Here is a 9,056-nt window from a genome sequence, read left to right as displayed (position 1 = left end):
AGTGATTCTCCAAAAGGGCAAGTCTAATTGTTTTACTACCCTTGCTCAAGAAACTCCACTGGTTCCCCATTGCCTCTACCATATAAAAATCCATTTGATAGTTAAAGCCCTTGCTTGAGCCTTCCTTTCTAGTCTTGTACATTAATCTCCTTCTCACCCTCTTTAGTCCAGCCTGACCTTCTTCCTATTCCTCAAACATGGCATCTCATTTCCCATCTCTGTGCACTTGCACATAGGCTATCCCATACCTAGAATGTACTCCTTCCTCATCTTTATCTCCTAGAATCCCTCACCTCCTTCAAAGCTCATCTCAAGCATTACCTTCTACAGGAGGCCTTTCCTGATTCCCATAGCTACTAGGACCTTCCCCTCAAATTACTTTGTATTTCTTTTGTATATCCTTCTATGAGAACATATTGTGTACTCCTAGACAAGGTTTACATTGGAGTTAGGAAGTGTTTCCTTTTTACCACTCCCTGGGTTCAGATCCTCATTCTGCCACTTAGTGTCTATAGGACCTTGGGGAAAATTACTTAAGCCCTCTTGAGTCTTGGTTTCCTAGAAGACAGTACATGGGGCGGATACTCCACAGATGATTTGTCAAAAGTCAAAGGTAGGAATACACAGTATGAAATGGTCTGGAGGAATTTTAATCTTTTTTAATGAAGAGATTTTCCACTTTGTTGGGATAATCTAGGTAAGGTCACATATATGTCTTGTCTACCCAAACAAATTATTAGCTAGGTAAGTCTGCGTTTTCTCTTAGGATTCACATGGTGCTCAGCTGAAGGCTGGCCACAGAGCAAATACTTTACAAACTTTTGCCACCAAAGTGACTGAGAAGCAATTTAATACAGTGGACAGAGACTAAACCTTCATGCAAACCACATTTTTGTAACCCTGCTCAAGTAAACCAATTGTTCAGTCAAGATATATCTATTAGGGGCAGCTAGGCAGAACAGTGGATAGAACACCAGCTCTGGAGTCAGGAGGAGTTCAAATTCGGCCTTAGACACTTACCAGCTATGTGACCCTAGGCCAGTCACATCACTTAACCCTGATTCCTATGTGTGTGTGTATTTGTATTTGTATGCATGTGTGTATATATATATATATACATACATACATAGATATAGATATGTATGTAGATGTATACGGTGCCAGGCACCCTATTAGATTCAAAAACAGAATCCAGAAGACCTGAATTCAAATCCTGCCTCATGTGTGACTCTAGATAAATCATTTAACCTGTTCATTTCAGCTTCCCCATCTGTACAATGTAGATGATAATAACATCTACCTCATTGTGAGAATAAAATGAAATGATATTTTTAAAGCACTACTAGTTGCTAATTATCATTGGTATAATTACACAAAATGATGGAGGAAGGGAGGATCAGCAAAGGTCTCATATAGAAGGTAATGCTTGAGCTAAACCCTGAAGGAAACTAGGGATTTTAATACCTCTCAAAGTCTGTTTCCTCATCTCTAAAGCAGGAGTAATAATAGTTATTATGTCACAGACTGCTGTGAGGTTCAAATGAGAAAATGTTTTTTTTCCCTGGGGGAAGGCAAGGCAATTGGGGTTAAGTGACTTGCCCAAGGTCATACAGCTAGTTAAATGTCAAGTGTCTGAGGCTGGATCTTAACTCAGGTCCTCCTGACTCCAGGGCCGATGCTCTATTTAACTGTGCCACCTAGCTGCCCCAGATAATGAGATAATGTTTACAAAGGGCTATATAAATAAAAGCAATTATCACTATATTATTGATTACATAGTCAAGTGCCTAATAATCTTCAGAAATCTGAAGAGGGTTGAAGTGTTCCCCACTCTTCTCAGGACCAACATCTTCTTTCCTCATCTCCCTTCTGTTGACTGAGCAGAAGTAGAAGCTGACACATAATCTTGGCTACCAAGGCACCACAGAGAACCAAAGAGAAAGCAGCAGTTCCAAGTTCTAATCCCTTGTCATGCAATTAAAAATGAGAACAAGCAGAGGATTTCTGATGGGGAGGAAAGTCCCAAGGAAGCTCTGGAATCCATCTAAATCTGAGCTGGACCATTGCCAGGGCCTGCCCAGAAGTACCATGGAATTTCATAATTTGAAACTGGAGTTTTGCCAAAGCAGTCATTCTTCTGGAGATTCTATTCAGCCTAGCCACCATGGGCATTGTAAGAAATTCAGGGAGCTGTTGCCTTGATGGAGGAGACTTATTCAGAAATGGGAATGTCTTGCAGATAACATGGTATTCAGGAGCCTAAGGACCTGAGTTCACAACCCACCTCTGCTACTTACTTCCTGTGTGACTTATAAATAACTCAAGTTATGTCAGGCAGCTAGGTGATGCAATGGAAAGAACTCTGGCCCTGGACTCCAATTCAAATTTGACCTCAGATACTTTACTAATTATGGGACCCTGGGAAAGTCACTTTGCCTCAGTTCCCCTCACTGTAAAATGGGGATAATAATAGCACTTCCCTCCCAAAATTGTTTCAAAAATCAGATGAAAAAATTTTTATAAAGCACTTAGTATAGTGCCTGACACAAAATAGAGCTTAATGCTTGCTTCTTCCACAGTCCTTCTATTCTTCTCCTATAAAGTTGGGAGAGGGGAAATAGAAAAGCTTTGAGTTTCCCTCTTCTTTAAGACTTAGGTGGTGTAGTGAATAGAGTACTGGCCTTGGAGTTGGGAGGACCTGAGTTCAAATCCAGCCCCAGATACTTGACACACTTACTAGTTGTGTGACCTTAGGCAAGTCACTTAATCCCAATTGCCTTGCCTTCCCCCCTCAAAAAAAAAACTTATGATGCTGCAAGAAGGGACAGCTCAATCTCTCTTATCCCCCTTTTGTGTGAGGTAAGAGACAGGGAATCTTCCAAAACCTCCAGCATATCAGAAACTCCTTGATCATCTCAGTAATTGTGTGGGTTCAGATTTGGCCCCTCTAGGCCAAACTGTGGGTACATCACTCCAATACACCATCCATAAAGGCTACCTCATCAGGGAAAAACCTAAGCCCTACAAGGAGTCTTTTAAGGAACTCAATTCCTCCACTAATTGTGTTAGCCATACCTCTGCATTATACTTAGCTGCCTTCTGTCGAACAGCTCCACTCCCAGAGTAGAAGTGTGTGCCAGACATCTGGGTACCTCCATTGTTCTTAAATGCATCAGGTAGAAAAGGTTCCTCTACCGTCTTCATTCACTGATCAGGAAGTTCTAACTCAAGTCTGACCTCCCTGTAGTTTAAACTCATCTCTTGTACAGTCAAGGGCCTAATGATTTCCTTCTTTAAAAGTCTGAAGTCAAATGATTCCAATTCTACTCTCTACTATTTCATCATTCCACTATCCCCACCTCATCTCCTTGACCCTTTTTCCAAGCCCTTCCTCAAATTTCCTCCCTCATAACTTGAGCATTGGTTGCTAGCTTTGACAGAGCTCTTGAGAAGGAGCTACAGAGCTTATTGTGAGATTACTTTCCAGCTTCAAGGCTGTACATCAGCAGAATGCCCTTGTATCCTGCAGTGGTTCTTTGTTTATTCAATTACCATTCTTGTCACCAGGTGGGATTCACTCCCAGCGCTCAGCAAACTGATTCCCTGAGTGCCTAAAGTGGTAACCTCATGATAAGTCTTTCTAGCTTCTTCCTCCCTCTCCCCTCCTAATCCCCATCCCTGGTTATAAGAGGTTGGAGATGAAAATAATGAGCCTCCTAGTTAAAAACCCAGACAGATGTTGCTGTTGCAGGTGCTCCCATATGGAGTTGCCAAAGCAGCCTGAGGGCAAGATTTTCCTTGGCTCTGACAGCTCCTAGATGACTCCATCAGTCACTTTCTCCAATCTCAGGAATTCAAAGAAATGTCTGGAACTCAACTGAGGAAGGACTAAGACTGGACTGGAGGGAACCAAGATGGTTGAGTAGAGAAGCACTCAGCCGAGCTCTCCCAATATTCCCCTCCAAACAAGGATGCGAATAGGAAGTTTTCAGGAAAAGAAATCAGAACTATCAATAGTCCTATAGAAATATGCTCTAAATCACTATTGATTAGAGAAATGCAAATTAAAACGACTCTGAAGTACCACCTCATACCTATCAGAATGGCTAGTATGATGGAAAAAGCAAATGACAAATGCTGGAGAGGATGTGGAAAAATTGGGACATTAATGCGCTATTGGTGGAGTTGTGAACAAGCCCAACCATTCTGCAGAGCAGTCTGGAACTATGCCCAAAGGCCTATAAAACTGGTCATACCCCTAGACCCAGTAATACCACTATTAGGTCTCTATCCCAAAGAGATCAAAGAAAGGGGGAAAAGACCTATTGGTACAAAAATATTTATAGCAGCTCTTTCTGTGGTGGCAAAGAATTAGAGATCAAGGGGATGCCCATCAATTGGGGGATGGCCGAATAAGTTGTAATATATGATTGTGATGGAATGTTATTGTTCTATAAGAAATGCTGAGCAGGATGGTTTCAGAAAAACATGGGGATACTTATATGAACTGATGCAAAGTAAAGTGAGCAGAACCAGGAAAACATTGTACACAGCAATATTTGAAGTATGCTCAACTGATAGACTTAGCTATTCTGATCAAGACAATGATCCAAGATAATTTCAAAGGACCCATGATGAAAAATGCTCTCCATCTCCAGAGATAGAGCTTATGGAGTTTCAACGCAGATCAAAGCATACTTTTTCAACTTTCTTTATTTTTCTTGTTTTACTCTTCCTTTGCAACATGGCTAAGGTGGAAATATGTTTTGCATGACTTCACATGTTTAACTAATATCAAATTGCTTGCCTTCTCAAGGAGGAGGGAGGGAAAGACTTTGGAACTCAAAATTTTTTAAAATAATTGTTAAAAAAATTTTAATGTAATTGGAAATATTTAATGAAGTAAATTTTTAAATTTTTTTAAAAGAATACACTGGAGGGGCGGCTAGGTGGCACAGTGAGTAAAGCACCAGCCCCAGAATCAGGAGGACCCGAGTTCGGTTCCGGCCTCAGACACAACACCCACACAAAAAAACTAACCGTGTAACCTTGGGCAAGTTACTTAACCCCAATTGCCCTCCAAAAGGCAAAAGAAAAAAAAAGAATAGACTGGGGGCAACTAGGTGGCACAGTGGATAGAGCACAGGTCCTGGAGTCAGAAGGACCTGAGCTCAAATAACTCTGTGACCTTGGGCAAGTCACTTAACCCTGACTGCCTTGCAAAAAAACAAAAACAAAAAACCAGACTGGAGAAGAAATCGATAGACAATACATGACACAACACTTTCAAGAATGAGCTAAACACCAGCAGGGTGGACCATTTAAATAAAATGCCTTCCTTCCTCCTACTCCAACAAAGCTTAAATGACTGTGGAAGATAAGGTTATTTTCAATGATGTCATCTCTCAAGGTATTAAGTATGATTAGGCAAGGGAATATACTGGCTCCTTGTGATCTTGTGTAATGGAAAGAATATTCAATGGTTCCCCACTGCTCACCCTAACAAGTCTAAATACTGTACCTTTGTCTGGATTCCAATGTCTTTCCATAACTTATCCCCCCCCCAATCTTATCTTTGAATGCACCCTGAATCACCTAGGCTGAATTACTTTCTTGTTCTTTGAGCTCATCATTGGGAGATAGATTGAGAGAGACAGATAGCCAGACAGAGACAGAGAGACAGAGAGAGACAGAGACAGAGAGAGTCAGAGATACAGAGAGAGAATGTTTGGAATTGCTGACCAAATTCCTTTAGGCTTTAAAGATATGATTCCTAAGACCACTTTACATCTAAGTCTTCTCTCCCTAAATAGACTCCTGTTCCTTGAGAATAAAAGCCATGATTTATACTGTTCTATGTATTACTGCTAGTTCCAGAACTAGTATTCTACCTATTATTAAGTAAATACTGGGTAAATATTGGATTGATACCGTACTAGCCTAATAAGGTGGAAATTGCTTCTGCTCATAATGGGTTCTTTCTAGCACACTTTCAGTTTTCTCCCAGTTCCAAAATAGGATCTAAGACTCCAGTACTCTACCCTACCTCACTTGTGGGAATTGAGTATGGTTGTCAGCATGAATTGGAAAAGGAGAGCTGGCAGCCACATGGAATAGCTGCAGTAAGAGAGTCTCTGATGTGGATTAGAAGTCTGTTTCTGCCTCAGTGACACAAGTGATAAGTCTAGCCCAAATCTAAGATGCAAAAGGAAGTGAATAAACAGATAGACTATCTTTCAACAGTCACACTATGAATTTAAACTGCTATATTCCTTTCCTACATTGCTGGGAAGACAAGGGAATTAGGGGAAAATTAACATTTTGTACCTGATTCATTTCCTTATTTTAGTTTCTCTAAATACCAGTTGCTTTTAATTCATGTCGCATCTGCTTTGATATGGCAGAGATTCATAGGTTGGGGGCTCAGAACTATGGATTTGAATTTATGAGGGACCCAAGTAGACAACAAAAACTGAGTTATCTATGAAGGGGGTGACCAATATTTTAATTTAGTATTTTAAAAAACTTAATAGCATTTTATTTTTTCTAATTACATGTAAAGATAGTTTTCAACGTTCATCTTTGTAAGATTTTGAGCTCTCTCCCTTCCTTCCCTCCCTTCACCCCAAGACAGCAAGCAATCTGATATAGGTTATACATGTACATGGATTACCAATGTCAAGTGTCCTTTCTGGACCCTGCTTGAGTAGGAGGCACCAAGAGCATTGTTATAAATCCAACCTCCCTATGCCCCACAACATCATAGAACAATGGTAGCTCACAGCTGAGCCAGCCCTATGCAAAGGACTTGCAAGAGGGGGTTATGGCTGTATGTGGGAGGAAGTGCTATTTCATGTCCTATGTCTCCCCCACCCCCGTTAATGGACAAATAACTCCTCTCGAAGGCCAAGGGAATGGATTGGCTTTTGACCTGAGCCTTCTAAAGTTTATATCCTCTAAATTGAAAAGCCTCTATCTTCAGTGGCACCTGGAGGAAAAAAAACCCTGCTTACCCCACCTTAGTTCCTGCTCTATTGGGGAACAATCAGCTTGGGGAATAATGAATGGGTCACCATGACTCATGCATTCCAGTGTGAGCTCCCAATGAGGTAGGACAGCATGTAGTTTTTGGCTAAGAAATAACACCCATTCCCTATACCAGCCTTACTCTATATAGAATGGGGGTGTCTTTTTTGAATATGAGGAGTCACTTGTATGTTGGGTTGAATTATTTTGATTGTGAGATAATGGGACCTGTCATATATTTGCATCTTATATTCCTTTGTTTTTGCTTTAGTGGAAGGCGGTGAAATTAGACATAGTTGAGAAACTAAAAAAAAAAAAAAAACTTTGGGAAGTCAACTCCACAGTCTTACATCAATAAGAGGCTTCTTGATTGACTTGAGAGTAACCCTGGAATTGGAATACTAGACTAGTGAGCTTGGTCCAAAGACCCAAAGAAGATAAATCCCAAATTCTATTTGCCTAAATCATTTTAGCCTAAGGCCATGAGGGAAGCAGACTCACCAGAAGACCTGACCCACACTTTTTTTTCCTTTTTTCTTTTTGGCTTTTTTTGGAGGGAGGAAGGTAGGGCAATTGGGGTTAAGTGACCCAGGGTCACATGGCTAGTTTTTGTGTTAAGTGTCTGAGGCCCGATTTGAACTCAGGTCCTCCTGACTCTAGGGCCGGTGCTCTATTCATTGTGCCACCTAGCCACCCCTTGACCCACACTTTAATGAGAAAATAAAGGTCATTCATTCACCCAGAGTTTCTCTCTCCTACAGCTTATCTCAAAGTGACTCATGTACTATTTCTCACATTGTTGTTGTTGTTGTTCAGTCACATCTGACTCTTCACAGCCCCATTTAGGGTTTTCTTGGCAAAGATACAGGAGTGGTTTGTCATTTCCTTCTCCAGTTCATCTTACAGATGAGGAAACTAAGGAAAATTGGGTGAAGTGACTTATCCAGGGTCACACAGCAATTAAGTGTCTGAAGTCAAAGTCCCCCTGACTATAGGGCTAGTGCTCTATCCACTGCACCACCCAGCAGGTCAGGAAGACCTGAATTCAAATCTGGCTTCAGATACTCATTAGCTGTGTGACTCCGGGCAAGTCACTCCACCCTATTTACCTCAGTTTCCTCATCTGTAAAATGAGCTGGAGAAGGAAATGGCAAATCACTCCAGTATCTTTGCCAAGAAAACCCCATATAGGGGCATGAAGATTTGGACAGACCGAACAACAACAAATTAGAGTTGAAGGCAAAATTCCCTGGGTCTGGTCCAAAGATGGAGTTTAGGCTTTAAACTCAGGCCCACATTCACAATATCCTTTATAGGCTCCCAACTAGGGCCATGTCTCACCTAGGCTGAAGCAATACTTAACCTCACTCCCTCCTAATGGAACAATTTCTTGCATCAAACCTGATTTTCCATAGAACCAAACTGGGTAGATGAAAAAAGGTGGGCATGTAGGAGAAAACCTTGGAGTTTTTAACTCTTTTTCTCTTTTTTCAGGTTGTTTAAAAGATATACCCAGAAGCTGCCATTACCCACTGTCGAGGGTCTGTTTCTGACCCAGTCCATACATAAGAAGAGTCTGGCCCAGGATTTCTCCCAAGCCAGCTCTGCATGAAGACTATATTATGTCTTAAGATTGGCTCACCATCTCTTCCTGACTTGCAGGAGTTTAGGATGTGATAACCAAGCAGTGACCCAGACATAGATGCATGCAAGGGAACAAGGACATTAAAGCATACAGATGTGCATAAATGAACAAGGACATTAAACATTCTCTCATAGGAAACTAAGAGATAATTGCTTTACATTTATTATATAAACCCTGCTCTCTGATCAATAAATTGGAACTGCTATGACAGAACCTGCCTGGCTTGTGTCCAATCATTCCACACTCTTGAGTTTGGCCCATGCCCATTTTGATGCAGGTATCAACTCACCATGGTAGCTCTCATGAGGCCAAAGTCCCAGGCCTTCAACAGTGGTGATGACAATTATGGTGATTATTTCTGTTGTTGATAATTATAATAAAAAAC

General features: G+C 41.1%; 1 protein-coding gene across 2 annotated transcripts in view; it reads left to right on the top strand.

Moving 5' to 3' along the window:
* The first annotated feature begins 568 nt into the window (after positions 1-568).
* The window catches only part of SLC26A9 (solute carrier family 26 member 9), a 78,727-nt gene continuing 70,239 nt past the window's right edge, over positions 569-9,056 (top strand). For both annotated transcript variants that reach the window (XM_069074700.1, XM_069074699.1), the window contains exon 1: positions 569-578. The gene's annotated coding sequence lies outside the window, so the exon portion shown is untranslated. The remainder of the gene's footprint in view (positions 579-9,056) is intronic.

This window comes from Petaurus breviceps, unplaced genomic scaffold (assembly GCF_028583685.1).
Source record: "Petaurus breviceps papuanus isolate PSGF00001 unplaced genomic scaffold, PetGlider_PUasm1.0 90895, whole genome shotgun sequence".
Classification (NCBI taxonomy): Eukaryota; Metazoa; Chordata; class Mammalia; order Diprotodontia; family Petauridae; genus Petaurus; species Petaurus breviceps.
Note: the sequence above shows the minus strand (reverse complement) of the source record. Positions and strands in the feature narration are given on the sequence as shown.